General features: G+C 47.6%; 1 protein-coding gene across 9 annotated transcripts in view; it reads left to right on the top strand.

Annotated features, from left to right (window-relative positions):
- Positions 1-25,076, top strand: part of bcor (BCL6 corepressor) — a 189,838-nt gene that overhangs the window by 86,423 nt on the left and 78,339 nt on the right. The window contains exon 1 of one of the 9 annotated variants that reach the window (XM_041211001.1): positions 4,974-5,188. The exons of 7 other annotated variants lie outside the window; for them this stretch is intronic. The gene's annotated coding sequence lies outside the window, so the exon portion shown is untranslated. Of the gene's footprint in view, positions 1-4,973; positions 5,189-18,516; positions 18,536-25,076 lie in introns of those variants that run through there. One more of the 9 variants, XM_041211002.1, reaches the window with a different exon arrangement.

Below are 25,076 nucleotides of genomic sequence, written 5' to 3'. Positions count from 1 at the left end.
TGTTACAGCGCAGAAGGAGGACATTCGGCCCATCGTGTCTGCACCCCGTAATTTTGCACATTCATTCTTTTCAGATACTAGTCTAGTTCCTTTTTACATTGGGGGAGTTTAAATAGTCCCATAAGTTTAGTATTTTCGGGAGGGGCGGGTAAGATAGGTGGACACTGAAGCTAAAATCTTGGCAAGTAGGGAATGCGCGAGAAAAATTGTGTACATTTTAAAATTTCCTTTTGTAAAATGCTTGCCCGAATTTCTCTGCATCATATTTAAGTATTTCCTATTCAAACATTATCATTTGTTCAATGTGTGACATTAAGGTTATAGAACTTGTCTGAAAAAATTGTTAAATAGTGTGTCGATCACTAGTAGTGTGTTTTAAAGGTTGGCGTTGTGGACACAGGAACCTGCTGAGCTTAGTAACTCGATACTAAGAGTTTTGTTACTTTGCAGAGATTTGTGTGTATCTGGATGGGGAAGGGGGGGGGTGGTTATTATTTGAGCTGCCTTGCTCATTTTAGTTTTAAACTTTCTTTGTAAGTTTTCCAAATCCGAATCCCACAACAATGGCGAACGCAGAGCTCCGTTCTCGGCCGGACTGACAGACGTTGAACTCTGAATTTTAATTTTAATTTGGCTGAAGTGAAGTCCGCACCGAAGTCAGACTGACGCACAGTTTGTGTTTGAATCTGGTCAGAAATGATGTGTTCCGCACCTTTTGAAGTGCGATACAAAGGAAGTGTGAAAGCCCGGCTTGGTATAGAGGTGTATTTGTTTATGCAGAAGAAGCCAATGATCAAGAAACCTCTCTCGTTCTGGTAGTTTATGAACCAAATCAACGCTCTTTAACAGACATGCAGCTGATTTTTTTTTTGATGTACAGACTGAGCTACAGTCGGAGTTCTGTGCAGTTTTGCTGCTGTTGTACTTTTGTTATGCCTTGTTTTGCAGTGAAATTGCGATACTCGTCGAGCCTCGTCCTGCCTCCCTCAACACACCAAGCTCATTTCGCAGTAATATTTATTGTTCTTTGTTCGCATCTGCAACTTGAAAATAATGCAAGCTTTCGAGAAAGCGAAGATGCTTTCAATGTTTTTTTAAACGTTTAAGCTGTGTAACGTGCTCTGTCCGTCCTTTCTAATGCCCTCCATTGCTTGTTTCGTGCATCTGTTTGGAAACAGGCGTTTCGATCTTGATAATAAGCTTGAGATTGGTGCTGTACGTATCGCAGTGAAGCGGTCGGGTCGAGGAAGTGGCACTAAATGGTGGGGGATGGGAGCTTTCGCCATCTTTGTCTTGTGAAGTCGCTCTGCTGGTTTTGTGGTGGAGCGCAACACTGAGACAGGTGGCGCACTTCGCGCTGGGGGTTCCTCGCTATAGTCAATTACATTCACTGAAAAAAAGGATTTAATTCCATTGAATAATTAAAAACCCGAAACGTATATTCAATTACACGAATCTCATTATTAACGGTGACCTTATATACCTTAAAATAAATGACTGTGGGCATGCATTGCTTTATTTAATTGAAAACTAAAATATAGAACAAAGAGTGCGGAAACAAACCTTACTGCTAACATTTCTGTAAGGAACAGACAACAAACCAGCAAGCCATGGTCGTTGCCTCTTGAAAGCGAAGTTTCCTTTGGGGGAATTACAGAAATCAGCTGCCGTTAGTTATATTTGAATCGTTGCTCATTCTGAGAGAAGGATGCGGTTCCCTGCACTAGGATGTGAAACGAGAGATTCGAGATGTGTTCTTTAGAGTGAAGTGTGGGAACCTTATTAACTGCTTCTGCTAGAAATCAAAGTTAAAACAAAAGGATATCGAGAGCAGTAATGGAAGTTGTGCAGGACTTACTGCGCTGCACATGAGAGTAGGTCAGCAGCTCAAGGCTGCGAGTGATTAAGGAGCCCGAACTGTATACAGCACAGAAGAGGCGAAAGTAAAGCGTCACGTAGTCGCTACACGCTGACACAAATTGCTGTGAAAGAACACCTCCAACTGGTGAATGATTGTTACATTAAACAATGCGAGGAACACAAACGAGCAGTTCCTCAATTGTGGCTAATCTGTTTTGGTGGTATCAATCTCGGCATTTGGGGGTGGTGGCGGCAGGGGAGCTTTGGTGACCCCCCCCCCCCCCCCCCCCCGCCCCGTCAGTTATCTGTGTATTCTTGATACTGGGAATGTAACCTCTTGCATCTTGTGACCAAGATGGTTCGGACTGATGGTATGGAGTATTTCAAACGATGCAGGGAATCAAAACATTATTTGCAGTTAGTTAACGATTGGTGTAATTTTTAATTACAGTGATTTTCCTGTTACTGTTAAAGAGGAATTTACGATTGAGCGTAAATGATAACAGAAAAAGGTTTTCAACTCTTGCCAGAAGTGCAGCTTTTCCCCAAAGTATTAACCCTAAATTTTAAAACTGTATTCCTTAACTATTCTCATTTTTAAACAAGCCCCAGTGCGGTGATTTGAATTGGGGGTGGAGGAGGATGCCGTAGCAACAACGTGTTTTGGGGGTTAGATCTTATAAAGTCGAGAGAGGGGTGAAATACGTTTTGAATTAACAACTGAGCTTACTTGTCGCGTCGAAGCCCAGTCTTTTACATGAGAACAGTCAACCTCACACCGCCCTGTTTCCGCCCTGGTTCGGAGAAACAGAGAGCGATTCTGCTTATGCGACGCAGGCCGAGAAGCAGCTGCTGTGAACTGTTAGTGCGGGTGTGTGTGATTGCTTATACGTGACTGAGAGAGATTGCGGGGGAGTAATGTGTAACTGTGACTCTGACTAGCAGCGTGTAATGGAGGGAATGCTAGTGTGTGTGTGTGTGTGTGTGTGTTTGCAAGGGAGGCTGTGGGCGTGTGTGTGTAAGAGCCCGTGCGAATGTTTGAGACTGCGAGAATATGCGGAAGGGAGTATGTGTAACGGGTACAGAGAGGAAAGGAGCGCTGTGTGTGATTGTGATGGCGTGAGGAATTTAGAGATGTGTGAAGGAGGATATGAGAATGTGAAGAGTACGTGTATGGGACATTGGGTACAAACGCACGTGTAACTGGGGTGTGTGACCGAGGGAGAGAATGTTAGGTGTTTGAATGCTACAACGTGAGGGTGTGTGCGCGTGTGAGAGGGGAGAGGCAATGTTTGCGAGAAGGTGAGAGAATGTGGGTTTCCGAAACTGATAGTGCTTGCGGGAGTGTGGTTCTGGCAGTGCCGGGGTGGGAGTTTGTTTGAGGGTGTACGTAATCATCGCAATTGTTTGGACGGCTGTCTGCACAACTATGTCTGAGAAGTGTGTGTGTGTGTGTGTGTGTGCGTGTGTGTGTGAGACAGTGTGCCAGAATGTGTGTATGAGTCTGTGTGGTTGCGGGAGATATGAGTTTAAGACTCATTACAGGGGTATGTGTGAGACTGTGATTGCATGTGAATGCGAATTGATATCTAGGTATCTTTTGTGCGTGACTGGGAGTGTACGTGTGAGTGTGAGTGGGCCCTTGATGGAAGATTTCCCGCTCGAGATGTGTGCACACAGCGTCCTGACCTTCGGGTCAACTCCCAAGACTGGCAAAGGAAGCGCTTCTGTAGCTCTGGAGAGACCCTCTAACTGAACTGTGTATCAGCGATGTAATTGCACCTTTCATTATTCCTGCTTTTGCCTCCAGTTTATTACCTATAAAAGCTTACTTTGTATTCCGGGATAGCGACGGAGTACATATGCCCCATATTTTGCAGTATGCTGTAATTTTCAAATAAGTATAATAGGGTAGCTTAGTATTTTGTTTTTATTTCGGTAGGTGTGATTCTTCTTCACAAAGTACAGTAAAACCAAACAAGTTTTAAGGCTATCTGCTAAAAGCTGTGGAAATGTTGGAATTAAGAAGTCAGACTGAATTTGAGTTAATAGAATCAAAACATTGAAGACTTGATTTCAATCGACATGAAATATAGTTGACCCCAGTCGTACTAGTTAAACAGCGAATGACTGAATCTAAAATCATATGGCATGTTACAACTTTGTACCGACGGACAAAATACCCACTTGTGAGGGTCTGAGTGTTTAGATTTAAGCATCGGGGTTAATAATTTAACATTAAATTGCCCATCAGTGGCAATAATCAGAAAAACATAAAACACTGAATTCATATTTCCGTATGGAGGACCACCCGCTAAAATGTAATACGTGGTGTATACCGTGTGATTCTCACCACGTAGTTCAGTAACGCACTGAACAGCAGCTAAGGACCGAGTGAATCGTACGACCGAAACTTTTATCTAGCCCTTGCTGTTTGGATCTCACGTGATTCAGCCTTGTACTGTGATGATACAGACAGGGTTTTTTTTTCACAATGTTCCGGTACAAAAAAAACCCCCTCAGTTAATCACCAAGCGTTTCGCGGTGTATACTGTTTGTGGAGGCTTGTGTCTCCCATGTTGATGATGGGTTAGAGATTTTGGCATCGGGGTTGTGAGCCAAAGGTTGATGTTTATGGTAATTGAAGTTAACGATGGCCTTATGGGTAAAGAGAGTTTTTTTTTAGTCTCGGAGGGGAGCTGCACGCTAGGGCTGGATCGGAAATTTTAAAAAAATCAGTTTGCTCTGCAGACGCTGAACCACGTCTGCTCCAGTGATCTGCCAGAGGGCTCTTCTCTTTAAAACGCCGCCCCCTCCACAAGGCAACAGCCCGAGCTTCGGCAAGTTGGGGGATGCGGGGCGACGGCAGTGAGCAGGAGCCGAAAGACCGGATCGTTTCGCCGCTCTGTACATGGTGAGGAGCCAACATGGCGCTGCGAAGTGTTCCGTGCCAGAGGATCGCAGCCGATCGCCACCTGTACAGTGAACATTCATACTGAGAGCTGCGCTCACTCAACTGGAGCGAGCAACCGCGGCGCTGAAACAACACTCGCTGGAGCCAAAGGGTCAAGGCTCAGAGAGAGACAGAGAAAAAAAAAGGCCTTTCCTTTTGACTTTTTTTTTCAAACAGCGGATTTATTTTCTCGAGTGGATATCCGGACTTTGTGGGGTGATAAGCGAGCTTAGCGGCGCGCACGTTTGGATATGTTCAGATGAAAGACGGTCTCCTCCGGCCGTCTTGGCGATTAAAAAAACAGAAAGGCACGTGGATGCAGCAGGAAAACCGGAGCAGGAGGCTGGTTCAGATCCACGGCAAGGCTGGAATCAGGTAAGAGGAGGTTTTATTCTGTGGAAGGAGTGGTTTTTTTGGACGGGGCTGTTCTCCTGATTAAAATCGCGCTGAGCGCTGTCGGAAAGCGGAGACAGTCTGGGTGGTGACTTTTCCTCCGAATGTGCGATCCTCAGTTACCTCAGTTTCAAGGAGAGTGGATCGATCCTCAGTTTTCCACGTTAGCTCGAATGTCTCTGCTTGTACGTCTCGTGTGAATGTTGAGGGCAAGTTTAGAAACTCGGACCATCAGAGCGCGATCGTGGCGGCTCCGTGCCCAACTTCTTCATGATTCGGCACAAGATCTGATGCAGCCGGAGCGACATCGGCCCCTTCCTTCTCTTTACCGAGCCGGCGCTGTCCCTGCAAACGTCCATTTCACTTTTGTCGAGAAGAATTGTAAAGTATCATCGACATTGTCCGTACAGGAACTGGGGCTTTTGCTAATTCCATTTCGCTCTGTTTCTGTGGGTACAAAGGAACACGGACCGCTTCCACCACTAAAGGATAATCGTGTAAAGCCAAATCGAGTAAAAAGATCCCCCTCCCCCCACACAGCGACGACTATGATTTAACCACTCAATTCCGCTCAGAGGGTTTAACCAAATGCTTTTAATTAATTTAACATATGCGTTGAAAAATCAGCACAGGTAACAGGAATCATAACGGAACGGTGGCCTTTATAAACACCGCGTCCATTCCACAGCACAAGAAGCAAGTAGATAGTCTTTTTTTAAAAAAAGAGAGTTAACTGAGGGTTTAAAACCGAGGATTATTTTCATATATATGCATAATTTACAAATAGCTACAGCTTGCTAAGTTATCAGAGAGTGGTTACAGCAAATGGTTCTCAGGCTGATGATTTATGTTCGAGCTGTGCCTTTGAGGTTATTGCGAGAGCACCTTTTAAGGTAACGATGCTGCTTGTTTGTCTTGTAGAATATTGCTGCAGAAACAATCCTTTGTCCGTCTAACAAGTCACTTGAGCAGTCTGGCAAAATGTTCTTTAGGTGAGATTTAGTGCTGAAGGTTGTTCTAGTTCTAGCTGGTTACCTGGAAGGTGACATGTACCCCGTGTGGCAACTGCCAGCTCTGCCTGACTGAAGGCTTTTGACCGTATTGTATGTCTCTGTCTAAGTGATCGATCGGTCTAGACAACAGTGGCCGGCTCCCTGCAAGCTCAGGGAGGAGAGAATGATAATCGCAGGAAAAAATTGAGGGAGAGTAAACCAGATTCTAGTAGACGTCTTGTTAGACGGTCCGCAGCCTGTGAACGAAGCGATCAGAGATTAAAAGTTTAGCTGAGAATTTCTTGCTGTGGATGTGGTGCAGGATGTGTTTGCATATATGGACGTGTATTCATTCATCCTCCACATAACTATGAGCGCGTTTTACCATCTTAACTTGATACACCATGAACGATATATACTTGAACTTTAAGTGCGCACGCACGTGTTATATTTTTAAAATATGTAAATACAATGACTACTGGGGTATATTGGACGTCCTCTCAGCAAATTCATCTTTCCTCGAACTTCTTAAAACGCCGAAATGAATGAAAGGTTTCCACAGAATGAAAAGAGCTGGCTGAGGTAGAAGTGGCAACAGTACAGACGGACCATTTCCTTTTGTCTGCTCGCTGACTTGGGTGAACACGGTCTGCGCATCTGCGCGATCGGAATATCCAGTTTAAGAAAAAAAACGACTAGATTTACCAGTGGATTGCCAGCTTGTTAAACGCTGACACACTGATTTCTCCCTGTTAGGAGCCTGAGAATATATCGATTATAAACGTTTCAGTTATTTGTAAATGTCATAATCTTTCAAGTTTCGCTAATATTGTTTGTTTATTGTCGCTGTACTCTCTTAGAGTACACAAGGTGCCTTGGTCAATGGCGACTAAATTGACCACTCGAGTCCTCCGTGCTGTTAGATGTAAACAAACACCTTCAAGCTACCGATATCTAACCAAAACCGATTTCAGTTTCTCTGCAACTCGAAGCAGTATTCTCATTATCTAAATTTCAGTTTCACCCTAACTTTTTATATTAGTAAGCGTTTTTTCTATTTTAATTAAAACTGGAGACAGTGTCCCATTTTCATTCGTCTAATGTTTAGTTAAAAGGTGCAGCGCCTTTTATCAATGAGTAATCGCAAAAGTGATTTACACTTTTACTCAAAGCTAAGACATTGCATGGAACTAAACCAGGATGTATCCACAATAAACATTCTGCGCCGGACGGCCTGTTTCTTCAGTGAAAGGCAGTTTATAAATTCCGAATGAAATCAAATCCTGTATGTCCTCGGATAAAAGCAAAATACCGCGGAAGCTGGAAATCTGAAATAAAAACAGAAAATGCTGGAAAAAAAACTCGGCAGGTCTGGCAGCATCTGTGCAGAGAGAAACAGAGTTAACGTTTCGAGTCCCTATGATTCTTATTCAGAGCTAAAGACCTGCTGAGTTTTTCCAGCATTTTCTTCCTGTATGTTCTAGGGCCGTTTCACACAAAGGACCCCATTAAATAAGTTGAAACAACCGATTTGTATCAGAACATTACATACACCTACTCTTCGTTTATTTAAATACCCCTTGAAAGTGTTATGTCAACTTCAGGGTGTCAGGGTGCACAATCCGAAAATACATAGCTGTGGCAAACGATGGAATGAAAATATTATTAAATACCTCGGAAGGATCTCCACTAGATTTGTACATGACGTTGGTAGGCTGTCAGGGCAGGAAAAAAATGTCCTTTTATACAAATATGACAGACATTGGTGTGTCTATTCTCCAGAAACACGAAACCATTCACTTCTGTTTTGCAGCCTTCTAGATACAGTCACTAGTTTAAGACCACACAATGCATATCAGTTTGATGCTAACAGATTCCTCTGAATGATACATTGATTCACTGTGTATGATGCAGTACCATTATTGGGACTATTGGTACTTGAATTTAACTATTGTAAAGTAACCTTTGCCCATACCTACATATGCTATACAAGAAAATTGGTAGTAAACTTAGCTTTGCCACTGACTAAGGCCATTAATTAGGTATAATTATATATTTTTTTCAGTTAGTCGGCAGGAAGTACTGAAAATACTGCAACATTAGAACCACACAAGTTGGCATGCTCAAGCAATAGACCCACACTGCGTTTGTTGTATACTTCACATACAAACGTAAAACATTCCAGTGATTCCATAAATTCTGATCTCCATTTAATCAGAGCATATGATTTTTCTGCCTTTTTAACAGGTTGACATTTTCAGTCAGTTTCCGAGATTTTGTAGCGTATGGTATCGTCTGTTGCATCTGGTAACAGCATGTGGGAGTAATATAACACCCTTGGGTTGAATTTTTACCACCTATTATTGCTCCCAAATGGTTGGACACACCTCATCAGATAACACAGCAAGCCACAGAATAACTCTTTTGCTCTTATTAATGAATCAAGAAAGAAAAATCGACCTATTCTAAGTGAATGAACGCTTGTGAGACTTTGCCATTGAAATGTAAGGTTCATGGTTCTGCATGTTTTGTGACTCCCTTCATACAGAGGTCATTGTTTATTTTATATATTTACACATGGTTGATGAGTGACGAAGTTCGGGATTTCTCATCTGCCCCTCTTCCATCCATCTTCCTCCTCCCTCCACCCCTTCCACTTCCCCTCCCCCACTCCCTCCCACTCCATTCTCCTTCCTCCCTGACCCCTCCCCATGCCCTCATCACCCCCATCCACCCCTCTCTCCCTTCCACCCCCTCCACCCCTCCCTTCCCCCTCCTCCACCCCTCCCTTCCCCCTCCACCCTTCCTCTTTCCTTTCCACTCTCCCTTCCTCCCTCCCTCTTCCACCCTCCCTCCCTTCCCCTTCCACCCTCCCTCTAACTTCCTCACCTGCTCCCTTCCTCCGCTACATTTCTCCCTTCCTCCCCATCCACCCTTCCTTGTCCACCTTTCCTCCCTCAGCCACCCTTCCTCCCCCTCTCTCTTCCTCCCTCCTTCCCCCTCCCCTTCTCTCCCCCTCTCCCTCCTCCTCCCCTCTCCCTCCCTCCCACTCTCCCTCAACCACCCTACCTCCCTCTCCCTTCCACCCTCCCTCCGTTTTTCCCTCTTCCTCTCCCCTCCCCCTCTCCTCCTCCCCATCCTCCTCCCCATCCCCCTCCCACACCGCCATCCCCATCCCGCACCCCATCCCCATCCCCCTCCCCCTCCCCGCCTCTTCCCCTCTTTCCAAGCCTCTTCCCCTCTCCCTGCCTCTTGCCCCCTCTCCACCCTCCCTGCCTCTTCCTTTCCCATCACCCTCACCCTCCCTCCTCCCCGACCCCTCCCCATGCCCCATCACACCCATCCACCCCCCCTCCATCTCCTTCCATGCATCCACTCCACTCCTCCCCTTCCTCTCCCACCTCCCCCTTCCCTTTCACCCCCTTCCCCCTCCACCCTCCCTTCCACCATCCCTCCTTCCCTACCTCTTTCCAACCTCCCTCCCTCTCCCTTCCACACTCCCACCCTTCCCTCCCTCTCGCTCCTTCCCTCCCTCCCCATCCACCCTTCCTCTCTCTCCCTTCCACCCCTCCTCCCCCTCCCTCTCCTCCCCCCTCTGTCCCCCTCCCTCTCCCCCTTACTCCCCCTTCCACCCTCCCTCCCACCCTTCCTCCCTCTTCCACCCTTCCTCCCCCTCCCTCTCTCTTTCACCCTCCCTCCCTCTCTTTCCCCCTCTGTCCCCCTCCCTCCCCCTTCCACCCTCCCTCCCCATTCCACCCTCCTTCCTCTCTCCCCCCTCCTTCCCCTCCCTCCTCTTATCCCTCCTCTTATCCCTCCTCTCTCCCCTCCCTCCCCTCCCTCCCTCTCTTTCTCTCTCTCTTTCCCTCTCTCCACCTCCCTGCTCTCACCTCACCCCTCCCTCACTTCCCCTCTCCCTCCCCTTGTCCTCCCTCTCCCTCTGCCTACCTCCTTGCCCTCCCTCACCCTCCATCAGCCTCCCCTCACCCTCCCTCCCTTTCCCCCTTGTCCTACCTCCCTTCCCCCCTCCCTTTCGCCCCCTCCCTCCCTTTCGCCCACTCCCTCCCTTTCGCCCACTCCCTCCCTTTCGCCCACTCCCTCCCTTTCACCCCCTCCCTCCCTTTCGCCCCTTCCCCTTCCCTCCCTCACTTCCCCCTCCCTCCCTCACTTCCCCCTCCCTCCCTCACTTTCCCCCTCCCTCCCTCACTTTCCCCTTTCTCACTTCCACCCCTCCCTCCCTCTCACTCCCTTCCACCCCCTCACTCCCTTCCACCCCCTCAGTCCCTTCCACCCCCTCCCTCCCTCCCTCCCCTCTGTCCCCCTCCCTCCTCCTTCCACCCTCCATCCCCCTTCCACCCTCCCTCCCCATTCCACCCTCCTTCCTCTCTCCCCCCTCCTTCCCCTCCCTCCTCTTATCCCTCCTCTCCCTCCCTCCCTTCCCTCTCTCCCCTCCCTCCCCTCCCTCCCTCTCTTTCTCTCTCTCTCTCCCTCTCTCCCCCTCCCTGCTCTCACCTCACCCCTCCCTCACTTCCCCTCTCCCTCCCCTTGTCCTCCCTCTCCCTCTGCCTACCTCCTTGCCCTCCCTCACCCTCCATCTGCCTCCCCTCACCCTCCCTCCCTTTCCCCCTTGTCCTACCTCCCTTCCCCCCTCCCTTTCGCCCCCTCCCTCCCTTTCGCCCCCTCCCTCCCTTTCGCCCACTCCCTCCCTTTCACCCCCTCCCTCCCTTTCGCCCCTTCCCTCCCTCACTTCCCCCTCCCTCCCTCACTTCCCCCTCCCTCCCTCACTTCCCCCTCCCTCCCTCACTTCCCCCTCCCTCCCTCACTTCCCCCTCCCTCCCTCACTTTCCCCTCCCTCCCTCACTTTCCCCTTTCTCACTTCCACCCCTCCCTCCCTCTCACTCCCTTCCACCCCCTCACTCCCTTCCACCCCCTCCCTCCCTCCCTCCCCTCTGTCCCCCTCCCTCCCCCTTCCACCCTCCCTCCCCATTCCACCCTCCTTCCTCTCTCCCCCTCCTTCCCCTCCCTCCTCTTATCCCTCCTCTCTCCCTCCCTTCCCTCTCTCCCCTCTCTCCCCTCCCTCCCCTCCCTCCCCTCCCTCCCCTCCCTCCCCTCCCTCCCTCTCTTTCTCTCTCTCTCTCCCTCTCCCCCTCCCTGCTCTCACCTCACCCCTCCCTCACTTCCCCTCTCCCTCCCCTTGTCCTCCCTCTCCCTCTGCCTACCTCCTTGCCCTCCCTCACCCTCCATCAGCCTCCCCTCACCCTCCCTCCCTTTCCCCCTTGTCCCACCTCCCTTCCCCCGCCCTTTCGCCCCCTCCCTCCCTTTCGCCCCCTCCCTCCCTTTCGCCCCCTCCCTCCCTTTCGCCCACTCCCTCCCTTTCGCCCACTCCCTCCCTTTCACCCCCTCCCTCCCTTTCACCCCTTCCCTCCCTTTCACCCCTTCCCTCCCTTCCCCTTCCCTCCCTCACTTCCCCCTCCCTCCCTCACTTCCCCCTCCCTCCCTCACTTCCCCCTCCCTCCCTCACTTTCCCCTTTCTCACTTCCACCCCTCCCTCCCTCTCACTCCCTTCCACCCCCCCACTCCCTTCCACCCCCTCCCTCCCTTCCACCCCCTCCCTCCCTCCCTCCCTTCCACCCCCTCCCTCCCTCCCTGCCTTCCACCCCCTCCCTCCCTCCCTGCCTTCCACCCCCTCCCTCCCTGCCTTCCACCCCCTCCCTCCCTGCCTGCCACCCCCTCCCTCCCTCCCTGCCTTCCACCCCCTCCCTCCCTCCCTTCCAAAACTCCACGCCCTCCCTCCCTTCCACCCCTCCACCACCTCCCTTCCACCTCCTCCCTCCCTTCCACCCTCTCCCTCCCTCCCTTCCCCCTCCCTCCCTCCCTTCCTTCCACCCCCTCCCTCCCTTCCTTCCACCCCCTCCCTCCCTTCCTTCCACCCCCTCCCTCCCTTCCTTCCAACCCCTTCCCCTCCCTCCCTCCCTTCCCCCTTCCCCACCCTCCCTCCCTCCCACTCCCTCCCTCCCTTCCACCCCCTCCCTCCCTACCTCCTTTCCACCCCCTCCCTCCCTACCTCCTTTCCACCCCCTCCCTCCCTACCTCCTTTCCACCCCCTCCCTCCCTCCCTCCCTTCCACCCCCTGCCTTCCACTACCTTCCCCTCCCTCCTTCCCACCTTCCACCCCCTCCCTCCCTCCCTTCCACTCCCTCCCTCCCTTCCACCTTCCCACCCACTCCCTCCCTTCCTTCCTTCCTTCCACCTCCTCCCACCCACCCACTCCCTCCCTCCCTCCCTCCCACCCACTCCCTCCCACCACCTCTCTCCTCCTTCCATCCCCTCCCTCCCTTCCACCCCCTCCCTCCCTCCCTCCCTCCCACCCCTCCCTCCCTCCCTTCCACCTCCTCCATCCCTCCCTCCCTTCCAACCCCTCCATCCCTTCCAACCCCTCCATCCCTTCCAACCCCTCCATCCCTTCCAGCCCTACCATCCCTCCCTCCCTTCCACCCCCTCCCTCCCTTCCACCCCCTCCCTCCCTTCCACCCCCTCCCTCCCTCCCTCCCTTCCACCCTCCATCCCTCCCTCCCTTCCACCCCCTCCGAGCCCCCCTCCCTCCCCTCCCCCTCCTCTGCCCCTCCTCTCCCTCCCCTCTTTCCCCTCCCTCCCCTCTTTCCCCTCCCTCCCCTCTTTCCCCCTCCCTCCCCTCTTTCCCTCTCCCCTCTTTCCCCCTCCCCCTCCCCTCCGTTCCACTCTTTCCCCTCCCCTCCCCTCTTTCCCTCCCTCCCCTCTTTCTCTCCCTCCCTTCCCTCCCCACCCTCCCCTCTTTCCTCCCTCCCTCCCCTCTTTACCTCTCCTCCCTCCCCTCTTTCCTTTCCCTCCCCTCTTTCTCTTCCCCTCCCCTCTTTCCCCCTCCCTCCCCTCTTTCCCCCTCCCTCCCCTCTTTCCCCCTGCCTCCCCTCTTTCCCCCTCCCTCCCCTCTTTCCCCCTCCCTCCCCCTCTTTCCCCTCCCTCCCTCCCCCTCTTTCCCCTCCCTCCCCCTCTTTCCCCTCCCTCCCTCCCTCCTTCTTTTTCCCCTCCCTCCCTCCACCCTCACCCTCCCTCCCTCCCCTCTTTCCCCTCCCTCCCTCCCCTCTTTCCCCTCCCTCCCCTCTTTCCCCTCCCTCCCCTCTTTCCCCTCCCTCCCTCCCCTCCCCTCCCCTCTTTCCCCTCCCCTCTTTCCCCTCCCTCCCCTCCCCTCTTTCCCCTCCCTCCCCTCCCCTCTTTCCCCTCCCTCCCCTCCCCTCTTTCCCCTCCCTCCCCTCCCCTCTTTCCCCTCCCTCCCCTCCCCTCTTTCCCCTCCCTCCCCTCCCCTCTTTCCCCTCTTTCCCTCCCCTCCCCTCTTTCCCCTCTTTCCCTCCCCTCCCCTCTTTCCCCTCCCTCCCCTCCCCTCTTTCCCCTCTTTCCCTCCCCTCCCCTTCCCTTCCCTCCCCTCTTTCCCTCCCCTCTTTCCCTCCCCTCTTTCCCTCCCCTCCCCTTCCCTCCCCTCTTTCCCTCCCCTCTTTCCCTCCCCTCCCCTTCCCTCCCCTCTTTCCCTCCCCTCCCTCCCTCCTCTCCCCTCTTTCCCTCCCCTCCCTCCCTCCCCTCCCCTCTTTCCCCTCCCTCCCCTCCCCTCTTTCCCGTCCCTCCCCTCCCCTCTTTCCCCTCCCTCCCCTCCCTCCCGTCCCCTCTTTCCCCTCCCTCCCCTCCCCTCTTTCCCCTCCCTCCCCTCCCTCCCCTCCCTCCCCTCCCCTCTTTCCCCTCCCTCCCCTCCCCTCTTTCCCTCCATCCCCTCCCCTCTTTCCCCTCCCTCCCCTCCCCTCTTTCCCCTCCCTCCCCTCCCCTCTTTCCCCTCCCTCCCCTCCCTCCCCTCCCTCCCCTCCCTCCCCTCCCTCCCCTCCCTCCCCTCCCTCCCCTCCCTCCCCTCCCTCCCCTCCCCTCTTTCCCCTCCCTCCCCTCCCCTCTTTCCCCTCCCTCCCCTCCCCTCTTTCCCCTCCCTCCCCTCCCCTCTTTCCCCTCCCTCCCCTCCCCTCTTTCCCCTCCCTCCCCTCCCCTCTTTCCCCTCCCTCCCCTCCCCTCTTTCCCCTCCCTCCCCTCCCCTCCCCTCCCTCCTCTTTCCCCTCTTTCCCTCCCCTCCCCTTCCCTTCCCTCCCCTCTTTCCCTCCCCTCTTTCCCTCCCCTCCCCTTCCCTCCCCTCTTTCCCTCCCCTCTTTCCCTCCCCTCCCCTTCCCTCCCCTCTTTCCCCTCCTCTTTCCCCTTGCTTTCCCCTTCCCATTTTGTAAACATCAGGCAGTCGATTTCTGGTCAATATTTCTAACTTGAGATTAAATTAGCCCTGTCACTGTCCGTGTACTCGAGCAGATTTAAGGGAAGTGATATTGTTGAAATATTAATGATCAATCTAAATTTAAAAAATACGAATGTGTCAAATAATTAGAGGCGCCTAAACACAGAACAAGCTACGTTTCATTAAATTCAACATGAACCAATGAGACGTCCAGAGAAAGCAAGATTGCACTATTTTCAGTTATGTGTTTCGAAAACTCTGAAGGTGAACGTGTATTAATTTTAGAAATCTGTTGCGTATTCATGATTACAATCATTTGGCCACAAGAATAGAATTTTCCCTTAAGAGCCTTCAAAAACGAGCAGAGACCCATTCTACCATGTAAGGGCCCGCAAGCTGACACCTATTCAGTTATTGGCTGAGAGTGGGTTAAAATGCCACAATAAAGAGCATCGTTACATGGAGACACTGAACGGTCTGCTGGAAAAAAATTCTTCGGTTACTAAGCTAAAACCAACCTAAGGACGCCGCAGATTTAACGACTGGCAACCAGAGGACAGGGAAACGAATGCTTACCACCAAACTTCATTTAGTTGTGTAGGAACATTCATTGCAGCATATATTATACCATTATAGAACAATCAAGCAAATTTTATGTACTGAAATCTAACTCCAGTCGGACAACAGGAACATTCATTGGTCGCGTTTCATACGGGGCAGTCGGTCAATGGACGCACCACCCCCGCGCTCATGTAAATATTGCGTTGGGGCTCTGTATCTTGGCAAATAGTTGACTAGCTTTTGGGTTCTTAAACTTATGCATTGAGCTGTTTTTAAACAAATCAGGGCCAGCTAAAGGTCAGCTCGACTTTTTTTTCCAGAAGTTTCATAAAGGGTGATGTTTTGGCATTTGCGTGTTAAATTTCATTAAATTAACCCAATGCTTAACCGGAATAGAGTGCAGAGTTTGAAATCATTGATTGTGTTGCTCAGTTTTAACTTTTGATTACCATTTTCCTTATTAATCTATTATATGCGCATTGTTTATCAATAATGCTGTTATATGATTATCCAACTTTTAATGTTATCGATGTAGGTCGGTGACGCCATTCTGCATAAAGTTCTTGTAAACTACAATTAACCAGAACAGTTGTCGGGAATGCATAATGCTGTAACAGCTGCTGTGACCGGTAATATACACAACTTAGATGTTATATCTGTGTTTAAAACAGCGTTGTAACAAATCAACGTTTATAAGTATACGAGAAATGAATTTTCTAGTTCCCAACTCAGAGTTCTATTTCGAGTGCTCTTATTTGATGATGCATTTATAATATTGAGGTTGCATTTCAGCGCGTGTTGAACCCATGTTTGCCGAGCTTTTCAGCTGTCGCTCAGTGGTCTATAGAATGTTTAACAAGATTACCTTCTTCCCAGTGTTGCCTCCCATGCATTTTAACGTTCGACAGCGTATCATATTCCGAGCCAAGTTCCACCAATAAGGAGACCTGCAATGGTATTTTTTAAATCTGCTTTATTAGTAGTTTATTTTGTGTATTTTTTTTACCTCTGCAAAAAACTTTGCTTTATGCTACTAATGAAGGTTTGACCCTAACTCTGTTAGGCGCAAACTGGAGTGCTGGGCAGAGGCTCATTGCGGCAGGCTTAGATAAATGAAAGGATGGAAAGACTATTCTGTCTTGACCATTTGTAACTGTCCTTGCATTGTTCTCTACAAGCTGCAGTTAATGCATACTAGCAACTAAGAGGCCGGCTTTAGAATTACCCTTAAACCAAGAGACAAACGAAGTATTTAACACTTCAGTATCTGATCTGTTTTTCTTGGGTCCTCCAGAGAAAATGCAAAAAAGTTGCACCCTCGATGGCTCGCCCACGGTGGTTGAAAACTGCTCCGTGTTGCAAAATTAGCTGTGCATTTCCAAGTGGCAACATACTGCATGATAAGTAGCAGATTGGGCAGCTACTTTTAGGACAGCAAAAAGTAAACAACATACAAAAATGTAGAGGTTTGTGACATTTTGATTAAAGAACTGCAATGTTGCAAATATTTAATACTTAGCATATTGGTTATGGAAATCTTCTCGGACTATACTTTTCATACTGTAGTTGCATCGGATTTATTTGATGGTAACATTGCCGAAATTGTAAAGCAAAATGCAAATCTAATCATCCGCCATGTTTAAAAGACTTGCATGAATTTAAATCTATGCATTCACAAAGCCTGACTATTGTAAGCAACACGTTGAATACGTACACAACTTTAGAATCTTAATTTTAATGCTTTTAGGCGCCTACACGTAAAATGCTAAATTGATTAAATATTGATTTCTTTATATAAGCATTCGCATCTGAACTGAAATGGATTTGGTATGAACTATTTCAATACAGCACACTCGCCTTCACCCCAGACACCAGTAAATTGTAGGAAGTCTAAATACAAATTGCTATCAAATGTTGCCATGGGGGCGGGTATTTGCACAACAGTAATGCGTCATGTGCAGGCACGTGTTACCAGGATATCTCAAATAGTTCAATTGTGGTCACGTTGAAATTGAAATCAGATTAGATTAACTGGCGATCGCACGACAGCAGAGGGACTTGTGAATCTGAATGTCCGTAATTGTCGACAATTCTACATTTTGTTGACGTTAAATAAATCGAGTAATTAAAAATGCTGGTTATGCACAGACACTCGATTAGCATCTGTTAAAAAACAGATTATTGAAACGTGTGTGTACGTTTCATCAGTCCTCGTGTGACACACGGGTTATCACAATCTTCTTTCATTTACTTCTTAAAATGTCAGGTTGTTTTTCTCATTGTGGACACTCTCTACAAATACTTCTGTTATCTGATCAGTGGTAGTGACTTGATTAATTTGGATCCTGCTTAACGTCCTACCCTGTCCAATTCAAAGAAAAAGAAATGCATGCATTTATATAGCGCCTTTCACAACCACCGGATGTCCAAAGCTGTTCACAATCAATGAAGTACTTTGGAACTGTTGTAATGTAGGAATTCACATTGCCATGTTAACAGTTCGTTGCTTTTTTTATGTCACCAGTGGAAATATACTTTACCCATACTCATATGGCTGCGCAGTTCGCGGTAATGTTTTCACCGTATGGAAGGTAGTATGTTTAAGAAAAACCTAAAGGCATGATGGTATTAGTTTGGAAAGACATTTGGGGAAAGCCTGACGGAAAACTTATTCTGATCGCTTGTGCTGTACCCGGTGTCTTTTGATTTTTAAATCTTAGATCACGGTGCAGAGAATTTGTGCAAACATGTAACGCCTCATGGCAATTTGTTGAATTGTCCATTGCATTAAGAATCTGTACTGAGAGTGAGGTGAGTAAGCACTTTGCGCAATTTTGTTTTCGAGACTACCCTCCCAGAATCTGTTCTCGTTTTCCATGTTACGCCTGGGTTTACGCTTAAATCGGCAACAGCTCGCTAACGTGGCCTCTTACGGGGCTTCTGAACGCACGAAATCGTTTAATTACGGAATGGTTTGGTTACCTATTTACTAAGCACACAGCCTTTGCTTTGGCCGCCTCTTCTAGTTTATACCGGTCAGGATGCGCCGTAAGCACATTCGACACCGATTTCACAATCGACACATCCTGTTTAAATATCTAGCATCCCTCCCAACCCTGTTTACAATAAACTAAAAGGTTATTACGCCCAAAGAAAACGCGTGGAATGAGGCAGGCAGTAAGTGGGCGAGATCAGATTTCAGGCTCTGCTCCCAGAGGAGAAGTCAGGGTTTGATTGAAGCGCACTCCGCTCCTGCCTCCCCTGGGAGACCAGCCCTGAAACCTGAGAGCGCGAGCGGTTTAAAATAAAACCTTTGTGAAAAAAGGGCCGAGAAGGCACGGATCGCTGAGCTCTTTGGAGGATACGAGCTGCCTGTGCCTCCGCAGTGAATATCGAGTTGTGTCTTAACGGTGATTGACTGAAATAGCCACGTAATGCAAGCTATCGTTCATAAAATGTGCTTGGCAATACTCAGCATATTATAAACTGGTGTGTGTGTGTTTGAAGTGCTTTAACTTTATCAGCTAGATGGCATTAAGGCCAGATATTGAAGTTGGCTAACAGTATCCTTTGTCTTCTGCAACTCAAATACAAATGACTACAGTTTTAAAAGATAATGTCAAATGTTCTTTAAGTTGTAGTGATTTGGTTGCACCGCACTAGCGTGGGTAGTCACTAGTAATACAGTATGGTTTAATACTACATTACTGTATGTGAATTGAACAAGTAGTGGAAAATAGACCAATCTTCGTAAAACTGGATTTAATGCACGGCATCTTTTATGTTAAAAATGCAGTCCAAATTATTTACACAACACATCCATAAACGTGCATGGAATACATTATTCTATTCTTTTGAACACATATAGGAACCGTTTCGTGAAAATAGTAGGGAAAGAAAACACCACTTTGTCAGGCAACACGAAAGTGTTCCCTTGCCAATGTATTCTAAAGAGATGCTTTATATAAATTGGAAGGTTAAGATGAGTTTACAAGGGGTAACGTATGAGTCACGTGAGGTAATAAGAACGTTTCTTGTTCATATAAAAAGATAGGCTCATTAACGCAATCTCTGGCTGGGTGTAGTGGACTTGAGAATTTAGATTGGACACATTCTTGCTTATGCCATCATCATATCTATCCCACATTTGAAACAAATTGTGTTGTTTTGTGGTCACATAGGCTTCAGAACTCCAGGCTCTAATATCACAAATTCATTTAAAGAGGGTGAGGATTTTAAAAATCATTAAGAACATTTTTTGCACAAAGTGTGTGCAGCCAAACCTTTAGCGACACCTGAAGTATTTTAGAACATTTTTTAAATTACAAAACCGAATTACTAGCAATTACATTATACCTTATAGTAACCCGTTTGTGGATTTTTAAAATTCATACCCAAGGGATATTATACCAGTAGTGTAGGTGTCCTTGTATTGTGAATGAGAAAACAAATGCATTGATAATGATAAAACAGTGCAAAATGTGGTTGCAAATACATTTTTTCTGTTGCTAAGAGATATTTTTTACAAACCCTCTCATTGTGTAGCACATAGTGAGTTGAAGGAAGGGGAATTTAGTACACCTGAAATGCAGTGGGTCTGCATATGCGCTAAATCGGCACTGCAGCTTTAGTTCTTTAGGCTTTTGGCGATTTAAAAATCGGCCAATACAGTTGGAAAGAACTTCCTCATTTGTTGCAATTGTTTGATCAGTTAGGTTCGGGGTGAAAAACACTGCGAGGAAATCTGGGCCCCTGTTTACTATAGTCCTGGGCCTGTTGTGGTGTGTTTGCTCAAATATATATAATGGGTTGATACCGTGATTAGAGAACGCAGCTGCCGCTGTAGATCCTAAAGCAATAAGAACAGACAATGATGTTGTTGTTGTTGGGCGGGTTCGTGGTCTTCAAATGGGAGAATGTGTAGCCTGTCTTTTACAGCGGTGATCCTGAGAGACCAGTGGAAATAATCTGACATCTGTTCGAGGATAAGGCCCTCTATGCCAGTTCCCGCTTGCTTTTTTTTTAAAGAGGTAACATCCCCATTGCCAGTGTGATTATTAAAAACGCAACCCTCCATGATTTTTAAATCATACAACACTTTTGAAGTAAGAGGTTAACCCTTTCAGGGTCATATCTACCACCCAAAGCATTGTTATCTCTTCAGCTAATAATACACAGGTTGTGTAGGTCTGTGTTTTTATTTTATTCGTCCAACTCCGGAAAATCCTAAAGCTATGTCAGCTTTATTTGTTAGAATGTAAATATTGTGCCTTGTTACTTTGGGAAGCCGAAAAGGAAGTACAGTCCTCAAGAGATAAAAAGATCAATGAACAACACAACTTTGAAAGCCTAAAGCAGACATGTACTAATTCATTGGACCTACCAATCGAAGGGTTAGATCAAAGAACTGCCTAATATTCACATTCTTCTTTGTAATCCATGATGTAAAAAAAGCGGGAAATTGTGGACTATCGACCACAATGTCTCGATTTCAATTACGGGGATATGCGGGTGTGCGATGTGTAAACACTGCAGCACAGAAGGCAGGTTGTTCATTTCCCGCTTATTGTGTGGGAACAGAGGATTTCGGACAAAATATCAAATGCTCAACAAGGCGGGTAAATATCTTAAATAGTTATTTTCCCATTTTCAAAATTGTGTGCCGTTTTGATATAGAGTATCTGTTCCTGATGTATAAAGTCCAAGCTTGCATAAGCGAGGCATAATACTGCAGTCATACTGGAGCTCTCTCCTCAGGTTAAGACAGAGGTGGCTTTTAAAATTCTGAAGCGATTTGATAAAGAAGCCGTATTTCCCCTTGTGGAGGAGACCAGAAGCAGAGGCCATAATTATAAGCTAGTCATTAACTGTGGGAAAACAATTTCTGGCGGGTGGTGAGAATGTGGAACTGTCCATCACATGAAATGGTTGAGGCGGGTGGCATAGATGCATTGAAAAGGATGCTAAGAGACCACATGAGGGAAAAAGGAATATAAGTTCATATTGATAGGGCGAGATGAAGTAAATTGAGTGGGAGAAGGCTCATGTGCAGCACACACACTGGTATAGACCTGTTGGACCCTATAGCCTAGTTCTGTGCTATAAATTCTATGTAATTATCCCGGAGCTGTAGTGGTTCCAGTCGGACAGATTCCTATTTATGCTGCCTGGCTGGAACTACAAGTCAGTTATTCGGGAGAGAACCTTGCGTATCGGTGCATCTCTACTGCCTTTGAAATCGGGTTGACACTCTAGTGATACCATGTTATGTCAAACCCAAGAGGTAGGTGACCCTTTACTTGCAGTTTCCCCCCAGAGTCGGATATGGTCCTTACTGGTGATCGAGAATGCAGTTTTCAAACACCCATTGAGTTCGCGCAGGCTGCAGCATAACTCAGGTTTCCGCTTTTTAAAGACCCAAATTCTGCTCACAGGGACACCATATGTCTTTAGTATTAAAATAGCTCATATTAATGAAAATGTGTTCGGGCTTCATTAGTCCATTGAAACTAAGCCACAAGTAGAGTGACCTAGCACAAACATTTCGTAAAGAAGTTCATAAAATGTACTTAGGTGTTGGGGATATTACGTTGATCAAACTAATGCTATATTCGTGATCTTTAAATAATATGATCCAAACTTATTGGAACTGATACCTCCGTGGCCTAGATATTGCTGGCTACTCAATGCGAACCCTTTCGGTGAAAGGCAGCAATCAGAATAAGAAACGTTTGACTCGATGGAGACTGAGGGAAGGGGAGGTGCTTCCAGAGAAACGAAGTGTGGGTAATCATGTTATAGAAAATGGATAGGTTTTCAGCACTTTTGTACAAGAATTTAGTCGAAAACCAATGAACTTAGCATCGAGTGGTGGAAGAGGAGTGGTTCAGTACGACACTATAATGAGGCAAGATATTGCTGTGTGGGGAGGGGTTTTCTTTTTAAGACTTCGTGATATGGACGTATCATTGATGCCTGACAGTTTTGAAACAGGTTGGGAATACGAGCAGTGGCAGTGATGACTTTGGTAGGGAGCTGGGATACTGTTCAACCTGACTCGAAAATGAGGCACTTTTTTTAATCCCGATGCCATTTCCGCCAACCCAGTTCTGCTAACCTTAACCAATCTGCTGTTGCTAACCCTGATAAAACTGTATTTCTGCTCACCCTAATCGGAAGTGTGCCGATTCCGCTAACTCTGACCAGACTGCAGTTTCTGCCAGTTCTGATAAGGCAACTGTTTCTCTCACTTCGAGTCGGAAAGCTGCCGATTCTGCTAAGAAAGGGGAAAAAAGGAGAACCGATTCTGCTGATTGACCAGATTGCTGTTTCTGTTAAAGCTAATAGGGAGGCAGGGGGAGGAATGGCAGCTCTGGTAACAGTCATCGAGGTTTAATGGGCGGAGAGATGAATAAAATTCAGGCGAAATCTCTAGCTCTCGCTGTAACATGGTTGTAGAGGCGAATTAATCTTTTTTCTACAACTGAAGTTAGTCCTCACAAAAATCTGAAATGTAATTGAATGACGTGGCAACTGACCTATCCCCAGGACATTAAATCACACCTTCTCCACCTAAACAATTTGTTGGATACATTGTGCTCTCTGCATTTGTTTCTCTCCGATTAGCTGGAAGAAAGCAGTGGGACGTTTAAGAAATCCTACCTAAAGGTCTTTGCTTTTGTAATGAGGATTGCTGGATCCTCCTGGCGGAGTCCTGCAGACTACTCTCGGGTTCCCCCAAGGGATTTGCGCGAATCGATCCTACCGACTAAGCTGTTGCTCCGTCAGAGGGGAATACAGCTAGTTGCCTGCCTTCCACAATTATGCAGAAATCAACCATCCGCGATCAATATCTCCTAACGTCCCTTCGAATTTATCTTTGTTTTCAGGCGCTCTTGACTGGCAGCTCTGCTTTTGGGCCAACTAGCTTTTCATTGTAAATGCGATTATCCTGTTTAAAGGGGGCATGCAACACATTCACCGAGAGTGAGAGGATCGCGATTGTGCTATTAGAGAGAAGCGAGGGAGGGGAGCGCAGCCAGAAAATGAACTCAGTCCCCACGGAGCTGAGCTTCGTTGTGTCTGGCGAGCAAGAGCTGCTTCTAAAATGGCGCGGAGTGTGTGCGGAATGGAGAAAGTCCTGGCGTTAAAGTTAATCCCATCTGAGGGCAGCGTGAGACTAGTTGGTGATGAAATATTTAGGAGAGAATGTTGCAAGCCCATCAATAACCACACGACTCGCGTCTACCTGGTTTATTGATTACAATAGGAGAGATCCGCCCAGACATTCTCGCCTAGCGCGGCTTGTTGCAATGTAGGCTCGCTGTGTTGTTACACACAAACCCGCTCAAAGGCTGGAGCTCAAACATTCGGACTTTCGGGTTCTGGCTTTCCGTAATGTCCAAGAACCCAAGTGGCAAACACGGTTAATGATCTATTAAAAACAAACACTGCTTTGTACAATCCGCCCGAGCATAGCCTTCCTGTGTAACTCCACAGAACTGCAACTTTTTGCTTCGCCTCGTGGCCCACGGAAAAATGTTGCCCTCCTGCTTCTCCCTGAAATTGTAAATATGGATTTCTGTAAATAAGAGTCTGGTTAAGGGTTGCCGCCATTTTAAACGGGCAAGAATCGGCAGTTTTGCGCCCGTGTATAAGTGAATAGCTACATGAAACTTGGGGAGAAGGCTATAAATGGAAGAAATGTTTTTCTTTCTCTAGCGAGTTCTCTGGTTAGGAGTATAGGGTTTTCATTAAAAGGGATCGGTCAGATTCTGAAAGCGAAATTTGCATTGGCGTGTCCCCTTTTATTCGAAACCGGCAATTTGATCCCGCCAGCAGATTAGAACAAAGGTTACATGTGTTTACGGACCAGCCCTCAAGGTCATTTCTCAGTGGGCTGCACGTGATGTGTCCGGGTATACTTCTCCCTCCCTGGGTTATGTATCGCTTTCAGCTGTCAAATAGCCCAGAATGAGTTGCCATGTGTAATGATTACCAGGATGAATCGGCAAGATAACTAGTCCTACATTCTAGCAATTTGCCCACATTGTGTTCATCTAGACACAAACGAACGACAAACAATTCGTAGAGGATAACGCATGGTGCCGCTTCGCACATAGATAGATAATGTAGAAATTATTCGGTATTACGAGCGCTTTTAATAGCACAGTGATTTTAAAGCTACGTATGTTGACATTATTTACAAGTGCCTTCCCGAAATGGCATCATCTTTTCTTCACCACTTGTAATATGATGTGCAGCTTGGTCCCAGGGGAAAGTTAAGAGTAAGATGCTGTGACTGTTAATTTAATGTTGTGTTAATTCTCATTTTGTGTTTTTAACGTGAACGGACAGTGGGGGGAAAAAGAACAAGCTCATGTTAACAGTAATAAAAGATATGCTGCACCTTTTAATTGCGTTTGTCTATGCTGTTCGTCTTAATTATGAATGGTGATCATTTCCCTGTTTCACGTATTTGTTATATTTTACCCCGTCCTCCTCAAAGAAAGGGTGGTCCAGCCATTTGAGCATTATGCCCCATCCCGAACAATGTGGTTAATTTGGAGGGCATTTGAATCTAAGGAGAGTACGTCAAGAGAGTCTCATTTTCTGTTCTTAACATGTAATAGTTGCTCTAGAAGGTACAGAGGAGAGAGTGGACCAGGATCTTTTCCGGATGTGAGAGGGGGAGGCCTTTACACAAATATTAAATCTACCAGGGAAGACGGGCTTTTGGTGAACACTATCCTCCTTAATCATATGTGGCCACGTGATATTTTGCAGTATTCACAGCAAGTAAAAGGACATCAGCCAGGAAGTGAAATAAAAATGCCTGTGTGATCTTGCCAATAATAGCAACTAGACCTTTCAAGTTTTGACTCGATATTAATTCACCCATTGGTCAAATAGTTAACTGGTGGGATAATCTCTCACTTTCACGCTTTCAACTGCCATTACTGCATGTACTTTATGTAGCTGGTAATATTAACACGTGCACAAAGGTGCCATGGGAGGAACCTCTGATAAG

This window comes from Carcharodon carcharias, chromosome 18 (assembly GCF_017639515.1).
Source record: "Carcharodon carcharias isolate sCarCar2 chromosome 18, sCarCar2.pri, whole genome shotgun sequence".
Classification (NCBI taxonomy): domain Eukaryota; kingdom Metazoa; phylum Chordata; class Chondrichthyes; order Lamniformes; family Lamnidae; genus Carcharodon; species Carcharodon carcharias.
This window is presented reverse-complemented; position numbering and strand designations above follow the sequence as displayed.